The sequence below is a fragment of the Alosa sapidissima genome, chromosome 20, assembly GCF_018492685.1.
Source record: "Alosa sapidissima isolate fAloSap1 chromosome 20, fAloSap1.pri, whole genome shotgun sequence".
NCBI classification, from domain to species: domain Eukaryota; kingdom Metazoa; phylum Chordata; class Actinopteri; order Clupeiformes; family Clupeidae; genus Alosa; species Alosa sapidissima.
The window spans coordinates 23,019,218-23,037,358 of NC_055976.1; the positions used below are offsets into that span (position 1 = coordinate 23,019,218).

The 18,141-nt window shown below is 44.3% G+C and overlaps 1 long non-coding RNA gene across 1 annotated transcript; it reads left to right on the plus strand.

Annotated features, from left to right (window-relative positions):
* The first annotated feature begins 2 nt into the window (after positions 1 to 2).
* Positions 3 to 8,663, plus strand: LOC121694530. The gene is made up of 3 exons (XR_006025799.1): positions 3 to 14; positions 5,532 to 5,538; positions 8,531 to 8,663. It is a non-coding gene; the product is annotated as an uncharacterized LOC121694530 (long non-coding RNA).
* The last annotated feature ends 9,478 nt before the right edge of the window (positions 8,664 to 18,141 follow it).

Genomic DNA, 18,141 nt, shown 5'->3' on the forward strand with positions numbered 1-18,141 from the left:
ACACACATATGCATGTGCACACACACACACACACACACACACACACACACACACACACACACACACACACAGTACATGCACACAAACATACACATGCAGATAAATAAATACACACAGATAACACAATATACACATAATGCACTTTTATGAAACCCATACAACAAAAATTCTCACTTGTACACAATCTCACCCTGAAACACACACACTCACACGGGAGCTGGTGGTTTGGTTGAGTTTCCCCCTCCTGGCCGGCGCTGGGTTCTTTGAGAGAGTCCTTGTTTTCGCTGCGCCAGCTTCATTTGATCTATCTGCCCTTCAGCGCCAAGCGCCTTCCCCTCACACATTAACACACTGGCCCCTGCCCAGGCAGCCCGTTTCTATGGAGATCACCAGAGCAACCTCAGGGGGACGCACCATCGCTACTGAGAAATGAACTTAACAGAACGAAACGCACAGGCGGAAACTGAGAAACAGTCATGTTCATCGAATTTGTCCAATTTTTTTTTCCAGTTAAAAAAGGAAAATATTTAGCCTTTTTTCTTGGATGAGAGGATATTGTAAAAGGTAGATTGTGAGATAGACATGACATCATCAGGCTGTGCAGACTCTTTAGATTGCCTTTGGAGACTTGATCCTCACAAAGATGAAACTGTTTCCTTGGCAACCATGTTTAGTCACCCAAAAGTTGTCCTCCGCCTTTTTTTTCCCGTATGGCATCTAATCTAATACTGCTTTAGAATGAGCTTTCACTGTGCTCTATATAACAGATTACATTTCCTATTTTACACCTTCAGAAAAAGTCAGAGTTGGTTTCAGTAGCCAGGTGGCCTCATAAAGAGGAACCACAAGCTACAGTACATATGATTTCTTTCTCTATTGTTGCTTAGTGGCACTATATGATATCATCTGATATGATTTTATATTATATCATAACATATTAGATTACATTAGATATGATTAGACTACATTAATAGTGAGATATGTTGTATGCATGCCTATAATAGGTCATGATGTAGACTAGACTAATTTATTATCAAGAACAAAAATATTGGTTCACAGAAGTTTTACACAAAGCAGACTTACGTCATAAATGATCCAAAAACACAAGGAGATAAAAGCAAAGTGGGCTAACCTAGACATCCTCTCAATGTCAGGGCCACTGCAGCCATCCAGCCAAGCCACAGAAGGTCAGGGCTGCCATGGTAACAACTATCTTATCCACAGCCATGACTGGACACCGTGGGGCAGATAAGAGGGAGAGATCGCTGAAGACGTGACCGTGGACTGTGTGTGTGTGTGTGTGTGTGTATGTGCGTGTGTGTGCGTGTATATGTGTGCCTGCGTGTGTGTGTGCGTGTATATGTGTGCCTGTGTGTGCCTGTGTGTGTGTGTGTGTGTATGCGCGTGTATATGTGTGCCTGTGTGTGCCTATGCCTGTGTCTGTGTGTGTGTGTGCGTGTATATGTGTGCCTGCGTGTGTGTGTGCGTGTATATGTGTGCCTGTGTGTGTGTATGCGCGTGTATATGTGTGCCTGTGTGTGCCTATGCCTGTGTCTGTGTGTGAGTGTGTGTGTGTGCGTGTGTGTGTATGTGCGTGTATATGTGTCTGTGTGTGTGTGTGTGTGTGTGTGTGTGTATGTGTGTGTGTGTGTGTGTGTCGGCGTATGTGCATGGACAGCATCTGTCACTTTCGTCTGTTAGCTAACAGGTCGGGGGCGGCCACTGAGCATCCAGAACCATGAGATATGATGCTATACATGACAAAGACAGCCGAGACGGAGAGCTGCAATGTCCTCATTACCTTTAGGTCTTACTGTCGTTGTCCGGTGTCGTCCATTTTGGACAGTAGTGCTGCTGAGTCATGCTTAAGCCCACTAGCTGTGGAGTTGTATTTGACCAGTGGGAGTGGGTCCACTAATGCATATCAAGAGTGGGATTCTATTTGCCTATGCTTCCTTGAAATATTACTTATTCATGAGCTCAAGAGAGAGGCTCAGCATATCAGTATTAGGCTGGTGCCGTTTACGCACAATATGCTTCTACTTGGAAGGTTGCACTCTCACCGAAAAGGGATATCCTGAGACATTTTTAACTTATTTAGCCAGTGTTTAAAAAAAGAAAGAAAGAAAAACATCCCTGATCCTGTGTGCCAACCTTGCGTCCTTCATCGTGTACCGCATGGGGTCCAGATTCTGAAATTGTAGCTTTTGGCAAACACAATGCCTTCAGCACAATGTGTCCTAACGTGCTCCTATCAAAACTGGGCCACAGTCCAGTTCCATATGCCAACAGCAGCAGATTAGTTTCCATCACTGTTCCAGGGGAGAAAACGGGCCATAGTGGACTGGCTCCCTCTTGTGGCAAATCTGAACTTTGCAAGTGCAGGACACTCGTCCATTCGAAAAGGAAGCCACCAACAGGTTGAATCCTTAAACTGTGCCATGCAATAGAGTTCAGTTAACTTACTCTATCTTTGTCAGCGTGTGCACACTGAAAGCATGTGTCTATGGCACTATTTCATAATGTGTGAATTATGTTATGATATCAATACCAGACAAGTAAAACACTGCTCCACAATGACTTGAGAGAGTGCTATATGTGCACTATGCTTATGCTTGTATGTGTGTGTGTGATTGTGTGTGTGTGTGTGTCTGTGTGTGTCAGTATGTGTGATGCGATGTGTAAGAGAGCGTGTGTGTGTGTGTCAGTATGTGTGATGTGATGTGTGAGAGAGCGTGTGACATGGTGTGAGTGTGTGTGTGTGTGTGTGAGAGAGAGAGAGAGAGAAAGTGAGATTGTAACACTATGTTTGTGTCTGTCTGTCTACGTGTATGTGTGTGTGTGTGTGTGTGTGCGTGCGTGTGTGTGTGGTTGTGTATGTGTGTGTGTGTTGTGTGTGTGTGTGTGTGTGTGTGCGTGTGTACGCGTGTGTCTGTCTGACTGTCTGTGTGTGTTTGTTTGTGTGGGTATGCTCTCGCAAATCAGTGAGAAAGAGAACCTGTGTGTATGTACAGTATGTTTGTGTTTGTAGGTGTGTGTGTGTGTGTGTGTTGGTACCCTTCCGTGTGAATGAGGGTGGATGTGTGTAAGGGAGGGAGTCAGTGAATGTGCTCTGGGCAGCAGAGGGGTTGGGGTGGGTGGTGGGTGTGAGATTGTGTCATATCTTGTAAATGTTTGCATAATTGCCATAAATCATGACCTATTCCTCAGCGTACCTTGGCTTACCCATCTCCCAGCACACAAACACACACACACACACACACACAAGCACGAACACATACACACACACACACACACACACACACAAGCACGAACACACACACACACATACACACACACACACACACACACACACACACACACACAGCCCCTGTAGATGAACACAAAGCAGTGGCCCACCTATCCGGCAATAATTGCCTCCATAATGCTTTGCAGATCCAGTTCAATTGACTGGCAGGCTATTTACCCTGCTGACTTGTTTCTTTTCCATGCAATTTGAGTCAACCAAGAAATGAGGTAACAGCATCGCTAATAGGCTAAATGCCGAGCACTGTGACACGGGGGCTTGCCTAACCAGCTTGATTACCACACTTGACTATAGATAATTCATGGGGAGACAAAGAAGGCATGGAAAAGAGCACTCGTCTTTGTGCACGTCTCTGGTTCGGCTCCCCGGACGGCCAGAGCTCTGAGCTCCGGCCATTGTTGACCACAGATCTCTTGCTGTGGGGACCAGCAAGTCCTTGGCACTTTTACCCAGAGAGCCTGTCCAAACCCCCCCCCCCCCCCCAAAAAAAAAAAAGAAAGAAAGAAAAAAAAAAAAAGGAGAACGGGTCGAGCACAACTGGTGACGCCATCCTGCTTCTGGGGTCATCGAGTCGGGGAGGAGAGTCGCAAGCCTGTCCGTGAAGAAATAAAACACCTCTGAGCATTTCATCCCGCACTTTTACAAAGTTTTTAAAACAGAAACCAGGCAACAGGAAAGCAACACAATGCAAAGCAAAGAAAAAATGCTTGGGTGTAAAATCGGCCTCATTTTTCGGTCTTGACTCGAACGCCGTACTAATTATAGCTCATCCGGAGAGCATGGACAAGAATGAGGAAAGCATTAGTAGGGTATAATAATCTATCAGCAAGCATCGCATGTTGACGAAGCCGCCGTCTGTTTGTGGCGAGCTCCGAGCCGTCGCCTCTCTCTCTCTTTGCTACTTTAAAAATTGTGGCGGTTTCGGCTGAGCATCCGATATAACTTTTCAGCTGAGTCAGGGGCCGGAAAGAGAGAGAGAGTCGGGGCTGAGCCAAAGCCGCAGCCGATAACCCCCAGGTCAGCTGGAGTCGCGGCTGATTAATGGTCTGGGTGTCTGATCGCCTGTGTGTCCAGGGTCTGGGTAAATCAAGGCGAACCGAGGCACAGAGGCTCTCTTCTGTCTGACGGGAAACACACACATGTACACACACACACACACACACACACACTCACAGAGACACACAGACACAGATAGGCTATACCGGGCATACTCAGACAGACATTCACACAAATACATTTTACAGACACATGGAGAGCAACACACAGACACAAACACAGAAATGCACACAGACACACAGATTCACTGGACACATGTACACACACACACAAATGCACACATACACACACAGACACGCACACACGCACGCACGCACACACACACACACACACACACACACACACACACACACACTCACAGAGACACAAAGACACAGATAGGCTATACCGGGCATACTCAGACAGACATTCACACAAACACATTTTACAGACACATGGAGAGCAACACACACACACAAACACAGAAATGCACACAGACACACAGAATCACTGGACACATGTACACACACACACAAATGCACACATACACACACAGACACACACACACACACACACACACACAGAGAGAGACACACAGAATCACTGGACACACATACACACACACACACACACACATGCACAGACACAGATAAGCATACATTCAGACAGAAGGACAGACATGCAGACAAATAGAAGATAGACAAGAGGTAGCCACAGGGAGAGGGAGAGTTGTACAGACTAATATAGTCAGGGAAAAAGTGAGAAGCTATCTCTCCATAATGAAGCTGGAGCTGGTTAATGACAGCTAAGAATAAACGCAGGCTGTGTGCTGCTCTGGCTGGGACTGCTGAGTCACCAGGGGCTCAGTGTGAGCACTCTGTGTCCCCTTCGATTGAGTGTGTGTGTGTGTGTGTGTGTGTGTGTGTGTGTGTGTGTGTGTGTGGGTACGTGTGTGTGTGTGTACACATGTGTGTGTGGGTACGTGTGCGTGTGTGTGTGTACGTGTGCGAGTGCGTGTACGTGTGTTTGTGTGTATGTGAGTGTGTGTACGTGTGCCTATGTGTGTGTGTGTGTGTGTGTGTGTGGTGTGTGTGTGCATGTATATGTCTATCTCTGTGAGTAATGCATGTGTGTGCATGGGTAAATGTTCCATGTGTGCACATGTGTTTGTGTGCATACTTGTAAAAAGGTGTGTAGTGTAAACATAAATAATAATAATAATAATAATAATAATAATACATTTAATTCATTTATATAGCGCCTTTCTCAAACCCAAGGATGCGTTACATAGTGGGCAGGAAAATACAACCAACAAACAAACAAACAAAACAACACAACAAAGAGAAGCTAAGTGTATAGAGCTATAGAGCTGGCAGCTAACGCCTATAGAGCCTATGGAGGTTTGGGAAAGATTTAATTTCTGTTTTAAACTAGGCCTGCACAGCAGACTAACTTATGACACATATTAGCCCAAGACAAATGTAAAGTAAGAAACAAGTCATTGGTGAAAAACAAACTATTAAAGAAGCACTATGCAACAATTTTAGCTAAAATTACCTTAATTATGCAGGTTGAGAGTCGTTCTGATGGCTCTACAACACTCTCTGGGTTGTTTGGTGGGTGCTTCGTCTCCCCCTATCGCTTCTCCGCGGAAAAAACGAATATGCAACTTCCTGGACCCGGTCCGGGTAAATCCGGATGTGTCTCAGCGGAAGTATCCAATCGCGCCTCGAAAATGTAGTCAGATTGTAGTTTCGAAGAAGACTGCAAAATGGACTTGGCTTTGTTACTGTTGAAATTGTAAGTAGCCTACCCTTGGATGAACTTTGTCTTTGTAATGTGGTTTGATAGTCTCTTGAACAATGTGTTAGCTCGACCGGTTTATTGTGAGCCCTGTATGTGTTTAACTTGGTTTCTTGATGGCTAGCTCGCTAGCTAGTGGGGGTTTAGCCAGAGACTTTCTAATGAGGAGACACAGCACTCAAAAAATCCTCCATAGAAATGCATGGGGTTAGTTTGTAACGCCAATGTCTACACATATCCCACCCCTTCCTCGGCAAAACGTTGACGTGTGAATACATTGAGCCAATCATGTGGTGTGATGTGAATACATTGAGCCAATCATATGGTGTGTTGTGAAGACATCGTGCCAATCATGTGTTGTGAACTCCGCTGGAGCAAGATTGGTGTCGTGAAGCCTTGCGCATGCACATTTCTGTTGAATAGGATGCTCGATGAGTGCCCAAAAAGCGTTGCAATATGGCCGCTGAGTGGAGGGACTTGCCTAAAAGGACTTTGATTTAGCGTAGCTGTCACTTGCTACTGAAGCTGCAGGGGGAGCTGTGTAATGAAAATGCGAGCTCAAATCCGGCGAAAACCCAGAAACAGCGAAGGAATAACCAGACCTGCATAGTGCTACTTTAAGGTAGACAACAAGCGACAAGCGTAATATTCACAAAATCAAACTCTAGAACTGCATAAATGCTGCTAAATATCAGGATGAGTGCTTAGGGGCCGTCTATAGCAATAATGAAAAGAGATTGGCTACTGCAGTCTGTCTCTTTTAGCCTGCAAAAATCGCTGTAATTTAACAGTGTCTGACTTGTGATATATTGATCAAGACTGTTGTACTCTCCTAGTCAGGGTGCGACACCCCCCCCCCCAAAAATAAAAATGAACGAACGATTCATAGCCTAGTAATGTCATGGCTAATAATACCCTATATTATTTTTGCCACCTTTGTAACATTTTAGTTTTAGTTTACCGTGATGTATGACTTTAAACAGCGAGTGAGCTTGGCATGATGATCAGCTCCTCTAATGCAGGGTAGGACTACGTTTTGACAAGCATACAAATTCACCTTGTTCTTGCCCCATCTGAAATGACTCCTCTACTTTTGCTGCCTCCATCCTTTCTGTATTTGTTGTGTAAAAAAACTTTGTATATGATGGCACTGAAGTCTTAAGTTAGTGAATTGGCTAACAGTGTTACAGGGTTGCCAACTTTGGGTGTTTGGCTGGAGTGAGATTTTGTGAAGTCATAGTGCGTGTGCGTTAAATTTTTCCTTAAACCTAATTTTAAAAATGTCTGTCCCCTGACTTTTTTGCTATGTACAGTATAATCCCTGATTTATGTTTTTTTTTTTTTTACTAATAGAATGGAAAAGTTTCTTCAATATGTACAATTAAATTATTGATTGCACTTGAAAACAAGACCAGTGTTTTAACCCCGTGGCATGGAAGGATTATGAGCCACTGGGCCCCTGGGCACAGACATGAAAAGGGCCCCCCTGCCCACCTGAACAAGGTGGAGCTCAGTACAAAAAATGGAAAAATAACCCCTTAAATGATGACTTCTGGCGAGTTTTGTGGAAAATAGCCTAAAATATTTTTTTCCACCTACCATTGTGGCTGGTGGATTCCAAAGTCTACCAGCCACTAGAGATACAGTATGAACATTTGATGAAAAATCATGACCAAAATGATCACAGTTATTAGTATTATTGCAATATGATTACAATGAGCTGACTTTTTTTTCTAAACCTACCATCAATGTTGGACAGAACTCATAATTGGCCTGCCCTTCATGCCCAGTAGCAACAAATCTAAAGGTCAACAGAACAGCTATAGTGTCATAAAAGTGGTGTGGCTCCTTTAAGACCCAATCCACTGGCGTGAGTTCTGGAGCCATCCAACTTTATCTAACTCTATACTATCCTACATAATCAGATTTTAATATTAGGCTATATTTAACATTTAACATTTATTTTCTATTTGGCCTGTTATGAAATTATGCATTGACCAATATGAGCACATTTTTTTAAGACACTTAAATACATGCATGCTTAGCCTTTTGTGAAAACAAATCATGGCTACATCGACAAACTCTTAGCCATGAGATGTATATCCTCTGATTTTAATATTTACACATAAGCACAGCTCAGTTTTAAGACACTTAAAGCCCAAAATTGGAGACCATATAGAAATTTGCTACCATTTCAAAACCGGATTACTCTGGAACGGCTTATTGTACAGGGGATTGCATTACACCTTTGTGTTCGGTAAGGTCTGCTGTTTATTCTGGTTTACGGTTTGTCATGTGTGGAACGAAGAGTTTGTGAGATATTCCACCTATATGAATTGAAATGAGCGCAGAGCTATAGTAGCCTATATGATTATATCTTGAAAGTTAATTTTCTCGCGAACCGTTTATCGCAGCAAATAGCGGCTATAGCACCTTATAAAAGATGAGAAAAAGTTATTTCATGTGATGTCTGTGAGGCTACTTCGCGAGTAGTTCCTAGAGAAGAATGGGCGGCCACACTTTGTGTCGGTCTGCCTCATGTCTAAGCGTGTTCCGTGAAGGTGTCGCGGACGGGATTAAAATAGCCTAGTCAGCGAATCAACAATCAGAGAAAATTGCGCTGAGAACGTTAGGCGGATATTAGACCTACCTGCTGTTGGTCTAGACATGTGTATGCCTTGAACTCGTATCCTGTCATTTAGAAACAATGCTGTGGTCTAGTCTAGTCATCAACAAAAAATGAACGGATTGCAATGCAAAAAGAATGGATTTGGCGTGACATTTCTTGCGTGAGCGTGAGATTGGTGCTGAAAGCGTGAGTGTCACGCCAGATGCGTGAGAGTTGGCAACCCTGGTGTTAGTTGGTAACCAAATAGCCTACACATTGCGCTACACGCTGCGTAGGCTACGTGCATTCTCTCTCCTGCTGATTTGCGTTCAGTAGCCAAGTGCGTAATATTGCAAAAGTTGAAAAAATAAATGTGTTTATTGTAGCCTACAGAAAATAAATAGCCTATCATACTGTCAGTTAATTGCCTACAGTGCAGTGAAGAGTTTGGAGAGTAAAGTTATAGGGCAACTTGAAGTTTTATGAAAATAATTTACGAACCAGAACATAAAGACCATGAAGCTTCTATTTCTTGCAGCTGTTAAAACACCCGCTAGATAGTTTAAATACCCACCAACATTAGTTTTTGCAGTACAGATTATTTCTAAAAGTTATTTGTCTACTAGGCCTAGCCTACTGGCTGATTTATCAAACGAGTGCTTTCTCGTTCGTCCTCCGCAAACTACAGGTGTTTCGGTAGAGAGCCATTGAATAAGCGATGCCAAGCAATTTCTGTAACACTTTTTGTGACATTCAGCAAATATCTCCTCATTTAATGTAAGTTCCTTCGGACAATAGGCCTACGTTCTACTCTACGTGCAGTTGTCCTCCATCTCAGTTGCATCAGTTTTCTAATTTTGAAGGTTCTAAAACATTATGCTTCACTGAATCCTTCTCGTTTTCTTTCATTTGTCCAGCTAACTTTTCCATTGAAACTAGCCATTTATGATGGATTACACACTCGACATTCTGAAATGTCCTGCACGATCAAGGCCAAATTAAGTTATCACGCAGCCACTGTGTCAGCAGCATGAGTGCTGACGATGCGTTTCTGATGTCAGATTATTATGTAGGCTAGCCTACTAGACTGTTCTCACATTGCAGCGCTTTACTTATATGAAGTAGCATTAATCAATATGAGGGGCAGAGGGGGATAAATGTTGTCCCCACCAGGGATAAAAATAATTTAGCAGAGGTAGGGATAGGAAAACCAGAGGGGGGGAAATCCTCACCATCCCCCCCTACAAATAGCACCCTGCTCCTAGTTACTGTAAATAAAATGTGGGAACAATATTATTAAATCGAGCACACAATTTAGTTAAACGAGCACACGATTTGGCAAAATGAGCGAACGATTTGGCAAGATGAGCGAACATTCTCTATATACAGTATTTATAGGCTAAAGAAATCTAACAATGACACCTCCCAGGCTCTGTAAATGTAGCCTATGCATGCATGTCTCTGTGTCACTGTACAGGTGTATGCAATTTAATGTGTGTGTGTGTGTGCAATGTAGTGTCTATATGTGTGTGTGTGCCTCTGTGTGTATATGTGTAACCTGCATTGTGTTGAACTGCGTGGCTCAGCCCTGCACTTGCCGAGCTCAAACCCGCAAACAGCAGCACCTCAGATAGGGAGTCAAGCATGCTAGCAATCGAGTTAAAAGCCCAGGCTTAGCTCTCTCACTAGCATGACTCTTAAAGGGCCTATCACATTACACGCGGTATGCGCTATGAAATGCATTATTGTCAATGGCTTGCGCGCGCAAGAACTGGTCTGCCAAGCAAAGCGCAGCGCAAGCAGCATTTTGCCGCTTTGCCAATCATGTTGAACTTTGACCGCGGCGCGCTGTAAGTCATTGGTATTTTGCGCTGAGCCCAGCGGCAAGCACAACAAAAATCTTTGGGACGTTACCTCAACCAAGAGCAACCTATCGGCGAGCGCAGCGCACACTGTGTACAATGTGATAGCCCCTTAAGGTTTATACAATGTAGCCTACATACTGTACAGCTATGTACCAGCTGGCTACCATTACAGTACACTCACCCCCCTAAACTTCACTCCCGATCCGTGTCACAGCACCAATGTAACCTGCGATGTGTTGAACTGCACGGCTCAGCCCTGTACTCGCCCAGACTTGAACCCGAGAACAGCAGCACCTTGGATCGGGAGTTGAGTGTGCTAACAATCAAGCTAAAAGCCCAGGCTACTAGCTCTGTCATTAGCACGACTCTTAAGGTGTCAGGAGGGAGGTTTACACAACATACACACGTCAACACAGCTATGTATCATATCAACTGGCTACCGTTACGTGTGTGCGTGTCTGCAGACGTGTGTGTAGCCTACATGCATGGGCTTGTGATCGAGCTCCACTCTGATACATCATGCTCAGCCGCAGCTGTGTCACTGCATGGCTGTCACTGCTACAGTTACAGCTGTTATGGCTGCTACCGTTGCTATGGCTAACTGCTGGTGCTACGGCTATTGTTACTCCTGCTACCGCTACTAGTGCTATTGCTACTATTACTCCTGCTACTGCTGTTACTACTGCTGTTGCTGCTGCCACTACTGCTGCTAATGCTACTGCTGCTACTGCTACTACTACTACTGCTGACTGGTATTGCTACTGCTGTTACTACTGCTGTTGCTGCTGCCACTACTGTTGCTAATGCTACTACTACTACTGCTACTGCTGTTAATGCTGACTGCTATTGCTACTGTTACTGCTACTGCTACCATCGATGCTACTGCTGCTGGTACTGCTACCGCTAAGTTACTGCTGCTGCTACTGCAACTGTTGCTACTGCTACTGCTGCTAATGTCGACTGCTAATGCTACTGTTACTGTTACTGCTGCTGCTACTGCAACTGCTGCTAATGTCGACTGCTAATGCTACTGTTACTGTTAGTGCTGCTGGTGCTAAGTTACTGCTGCTGCTACTGCAACTGTTGCTACTGCTACTGCTGCTAATGTCGACTGCTAATGCTACTGTTACTGTTAGTGCTGCTGGTGCTAAGTTACTGCTGCTGCTACTGCAACTGTTGCTACTGCTACTGCTGCTAATGTCGACTGCTAATGCTACTGTTACTGTTAGTGCTGCTGGTGCTAAATTACTGCTGCTGCTACTGCAACTGTTGCTACTGCTACTGCTGCTAATGTCGACTGCTAATGCTACTGTTACTGTTAGTGCTGCTGGTGCTAAGTTAGTGCTGCTGCCGCTACTGCTGCTCCTGATGCTGCTGCTGCTTCTGCCCAGGGCTCGGGCTCCACAGGGGAGCCACTGTCCCGGCGTCCAGCCCCCTCGCCCCTAATCCGGTCTGACAGCATGAGAGGAGGGCTTGTGCTCCTCGCGCCGACCTTTCTAATTGCCACCGCGACAGAAGGGGCAGCACAGTGCGTGTCTGTGTTCCCAGCAGGTCAGGCATGCTGGAGACGCACTGGCGTGGACAGAGCCGTCACTCAGGTGGTACGCCCTGGGCCCGACCACATTCACAGGCCCCACATAGAGAGCGCCATTCATTAGCTTTTTGGCCGCCAGGGCTCGGGGAGAAACAGAGGAGAAGGAGGAGGAGGAGGAGAAGGAGGAAGACGAGGAGAGGTGTGTGTATGTGTGAGTGTGTGTGTGTTGGGGGGGGGGGGGGGGCAAATGTGATGGCTCATCTGTAGTAAGGAGAGACCATGTCAGAAAATGGCAAGAGGTGAATGCCTCCAAGGTTATACCATCTGATGTGATGTGTAAATGTGCGTTCCATTTTTATAAGCATTGCATATGTTCATGTATGTCATTTTTTTATATCTTATATTAATAATTTAGTTATAATTTAGCCAATTACCATGTGTTTTATATTGTCTTTCATTCTTTTGCCACCATTACTACCATTTTTTTGCTATCCATTACCCATTCGTTGCATCTTTCATTTAATAATTCAGTCATTCACTAATTGATTCATTAATTCATGTATTCTGTAATGTATTCACTCATTCATGTATTTATTTATGCTTAACTGGTGGTGTCGTTGTCCTTGTTAGTGTATCCGTATTACAGCATGTGTCCTGGTGTGGCTGGGGATGCTCGACCCTGCCCTTATGAAATCCCCTCTGGAGGCTACCGAAGCCCAGACCCCATGCTTTACCCTCCGGGGGGCAGGGAGAAAGAGAGTTTTTGCTTTGTTTATTTCATGTAATGTAATTTCATGCACTATTAACATATGCGTAAATATATACTGTACTGTACATATATTACTGTACTTATATTATTACTCATATTAATGCTTTGGTAATATTGTATTGTCAGCCATGCCAATAAAGCTTACTGAATTGAATTGAGAGAGAGAGAGAGAGAGAGAGAGAGAGAAGCAGCAGCACAGAGGGCCATCTCCATCCCCCCTTGTTGACAGATAGGCACTGCATTCCTCTGGCCCCGCGCGGAGCCAGCGCACTGTTTGGAGGACTCTTGCGTTTTTTGCACGTACATGTCTCATTTCTCTGGCGGGGCCGTGGGGCACGTAAGCCCCACGGCAAGGAGGCTCTCGGCGGAGGCGGCAGTGGTGGTGATGACGGCAGAGGCTCCTGGTCCTAATGCTGCTGCTGGTGGTGGTGGGGGTGGTGGTGGTGATGTGTCGTGGTGGTGGTGCTGCCGCCATGGGCCTTACCCACTCGGAAGGAGGCCGGCCAGGGCTCAGATATGTGAAATATTCTCAGTGGGGGAACGGTGGACGACTACTGGACGAGAGCCCGTCTTCACCACCCTCTCTCTCTCTCTCTCTCTCTCTCTCTCTCTCTCTCTCTCTCTCTCTCTCTCTCTCTCTCTCTCTCTGTCCTGCACACAGAGGCCTGGGTGATAGAACAGCATACTGCACAACTACTCAACTATGCAGTGTTTCTCTACTTAATGAATGGATGAACAGCTCACATAAAAGAGGTGACAGCAATCATACACACACAGACTCTCTCTCACACACTCGCCACACACACACACATATTCTCTCTCTTCTCTGTCTGACACAGACAGCATCTTGCAGCACTGCCAGGGGTTCATTTTAAAGGGCATTCAGGGTTTAGCCGTGCGACCGGCTCAAGGTCAAATGAGAGTACATGGTGTTGAAAACCACACATTTCTTCAGACCCTCTGCCTCATCCCCTGCTACTGCATTCCCTAAGGATATGACTCTAAGACTCTGGCATACCTCAACTGCACAGTCATCATTACTGCCTTTATTATTGTTATTATTAATCGTGTTATCATAATTGTATATGACGTTACATATTATGGATACAAACATTAATAAATGCCATTTTGAAGAATATCAGGTAACACTTTACGGTAAGGGTACATGAATTTTCATGAATTAATGCATGAATTAATTTACGATTTATGCATTACTTCATTCCTTTATATCTTATGAATCATCAGGAATTTATGAGTTCAAAGTCTGTCATTCATGATCTCAAGCATGAACAACACATCAATTAAAGCATTAGGTATGGTGGGTACAACATTTTGATTTAGGATTTCTTAAGCATGATCATCATGATTATATGATTTTAAGGCTAATTACTCATGAAAGTGTGAACAATGACATGTGTTTAAAGAACTGCACAAGTTGTGTTCAAATCAGAATTTGAGTAGTGATGATTTTTGGCAGAAAAAGAAATCATCATGATCATTCTTAATAAATTATAAATTATAATGATGTGCCCACCATAATGCTTTAGTTTATAGTGTTGTTTATGTATGAGGTCACGAATGACTATGAACTTTTGTAAATTCCTGATGATTCATGAGATATTATAGAATTAAGTAATACATACAGTAAATTCATGATAATTAATTACAGGTTCTACTTAGGACACACTGATGTAGAATTCTACAGATGACTCTCTTCACCAAAAATCAGGAATCAATTTCCTGTTCTGAAGAACTTATTGTAACTGGAGGATTGCCGGTTCGAACCCCGACCAGTAGGCACGGCTGACGTGCCCTTGAGCAAGGCACCTAACCCCTCACTGCTCCCCGAGCGCCGCTGTTGTTGCAGGCAGCTCACTGCGCCGGGATTAGTGTGTGCTTCACCTCACTGTGTGCTGAGTGTGTTTCACTAATTCACGGATTGGGATAAATGCAGAGACCAAATTTCTCTCACGGGATCAAAAGAGTATATATACTTATATTCTTATTCTCCTCAGGACCAATTTTACCCACTTGATCTGAAAATGGTTTTCTTAGAAACCTTTGGATTTTTTTAAAGCACAGTTGAGATGCATGCAAAACCATTAGCCTGAGCCTTGTCAATTTAATGGTAAAATGGATTAAAAAAAATTGACAATTTTGTGTTGAGATAATCAAAGGTCACATATTTAGGCCTGTGAATCCACAAACAAATGTATCAGTATATATACAATACAATGTGTTGTGCCTTTTTTTTCTTCTTTTTCACTCAAACCAAGCAACTGTGAATGTCCAATTTGCACCAGAAGTACATAAACAGCATTTATTCTATGGGAGCTTGGAACAGTTAATTGACTCATTGACTGACTTGCTCTCTGTGAGGGTTCAATTAAGAAGGTGAAAAGTTGTGACCACACAGACAGAGAAGGGCCCACCCACACACACACACACACATACACACACACACACACACACACACACACACACACACACACACACATACACACACCTCCCCCTGCCAACCACAGTGTGTGTGCGATCATGCCTGTATATGTCATGGGAACTAAACCACAAACGCTGGGAAGGCATATGGGGACGAGGACAGAACGTGCTCTCATTGCCTCGACAAAACGTCATTACGGAACGGACGGTAACAAATAAAAACCGAGAGACAACAAACAAAACGGGGCTATAAAATGTGTCCTCGTTCGGTAATTATCTCCCATTAAAACAAAAAGAGAGAGAGAGAGAGAGAGAGAGAGAGAAAGATGAGGAAAAAAGAAAACATCCTATTGGGATTCGAGAATGGGGGTTTTGTCTGGAGCTTGGAGCGAGTGGCTATACAAAGCCAAACACATGAGCTCCAGTAAGAAGCAGGAGAGGAGAGGGGGGTTGAGGAGGAGAAGGGGAAGGTGGAGGAGAGGAGAGGAGAGGAGAGGAGGCTGAGCTGCGGTAAGCCTCACTGTTTGGTGTGAGGAGCTTGGGAAATGCGTGGGACTGGGACATGGTCACGGTAAGTGGTTCTGGTCCGTCACTCTGGGCCCTGTCCAGATAGGCCCCAGTGACTGACACAATGAGGGCCCCCCAGCCCCCAATAAACACAGTGGCGCACGCTCAGCACCCGTGAACGTGGGGTGCTGTGTGTGTGTGCGTATGTGTGTGTGTTTGTTTGTGTGTGTGTGTGTGTGTGTGTGCATGTGTGTGTGTGTTTGTGTGTGTATGTGTGTGTTTGTGTGTATTGGGGGGGGGGGGGGGGGGGGGCTCAGAGATCTCGCTCAGCATGACCCCCTGCACCCTGGGGGAATACTCAGCACTCGTCTCGTGGGCTGACCCCTCAGGAAACAGGACACCTGCGCATGTGACCTGACAGACTGTGAGGCGTTTCGGTTCATAGCAGAGGGCCTGCGGGACTGCCCTGATGACCAGTGTTTACATTCTCACACTAACACCCCCCCCCAACCCCACCCCCAATGTATAGCTGCAGTAACTACATGTACATATATATGTGCATATATACAGTACATCTAATACATACATGCTCACTCAGGCACAAGAGCCCCATCTAAAATCAAACAACATGATTTTACAGAATATAGTAATATAGTATGCACCTACTTTACCATTCATGCCCTTCCAGATCATGTTTGCCCTATAGATTGGCAAAAACAAGCCTTCTAATGACAACACTTGCCGTTAATGTGTCAGACATTAAAGAGTGTTATTACACGGCTCTTCACAAGGCAAGTAGAACGCTCCATTGGCTTGAATGGGATTTCCCAAAGTTCTATGGTAAAATATATTCATGTAATTACCACTGCAAACATATAATTACCGCTGTCAATGGCAACAGGTTTTGTGCTTCTAATACGTCTTTCATATCACTACCGAAGGACTGGAACTTCATTCAAAAGTGAAAGCAGACGGTTGATCAGCTGTGTCCTAAAGAATGTTTGATTCAAGTTCAGCGTGTGTTGATGCGAACTATTTGTTTCTCAGCAAATGCCACGATGAACGGTAACAAATAGGCTAGGCTATGTAGGCTAAAGTCATACTGTATCGTGGGGAGTTTATTATTTGGTTTTGGCAAGTAGCCGTGTAATAAGCGGGATAATGTATAGAACGCCGGTCATTATTGGGAAAATAAGTCCCTTCAGGGCGGAACAAGACCCCTCCGCTGCGCGTTGGGGTCCGGTTCGCCCTGTCGGGACTTATTTTCCCAATAATGACCGGCGTTCTATACATTATCCCTTACATAGAACATGTCTGATATCCCTTTTGATCAAAATGAGTTCGAATGAGTTTTAAAAGGTTTTACTTTTCTAACTTGGTTGATAGCTGCAGGTAGCTTTAGTTGATTTGCAGATAGCTTTGAGGTCACTAATATTTTTGGATTCAGGACTAAAGGCCCCTTTGTCAGTTTTATCTGATCATATAGGAATGCAGTGAAAAAACAGATATGTCCACAAGTATATATAGTTTATAATATCATAGAGAGCTTAATGGGAAGTGCCTTACTTTTATGGGACGCAAATGGACAATGAATGAGAGAATAAGAACAGGTTTGTTGGCTTGCAATTATCACAGCAGAATTAACCTCAGATTTATTTTGAACACATACACTTAAGCTCTACTGACAAAGAAATGTTACGATTATTTGACTAAACTGTTGGGTTTAACACTAAACAAAGCATACTTTTTTACACAGTGCCCTGTCCCGGTTATAAGAGGTCTTTAAGTGTTATTTGGTATAAAAACCATTATCCCAAAGTATCCCGACATGTTTCTAAAAAAGAACCATGAACTGTGGAGACCAGTAAAGGGCAAGCATGCATCTGACTGTAGCATCGCATTGGACACTCTCTGTCTGCCCTGAATCCATTAACAATCCACTTCTGACAAAAGTTAAGCTAGATCAAGTTAGATCGTTTCAACAGCAAAACAAAGCAATGAAACTGACTTTGTCACTGAGGCACACTGTCATCGTGTTCAGTCAGGACCCAGCGTTTGGCAATTTCTCTGAAAGAATCTCTCACCCTGTCACTGAACACCTGCAGTTATTGACAAATGCTCTCGCCATCCTGCAGGCAATTTCAGTTAGTAAAGAGAGCTCCTTGGACTCTCCATTTAACTCAAGAGGAAAGGTCAGATAGTACAATGTTGTGACCTTGAACGACCCCAAGATGCTTTTCTGCCATTAGTTTTTCTCAGTCGCGTTGGTGCTTT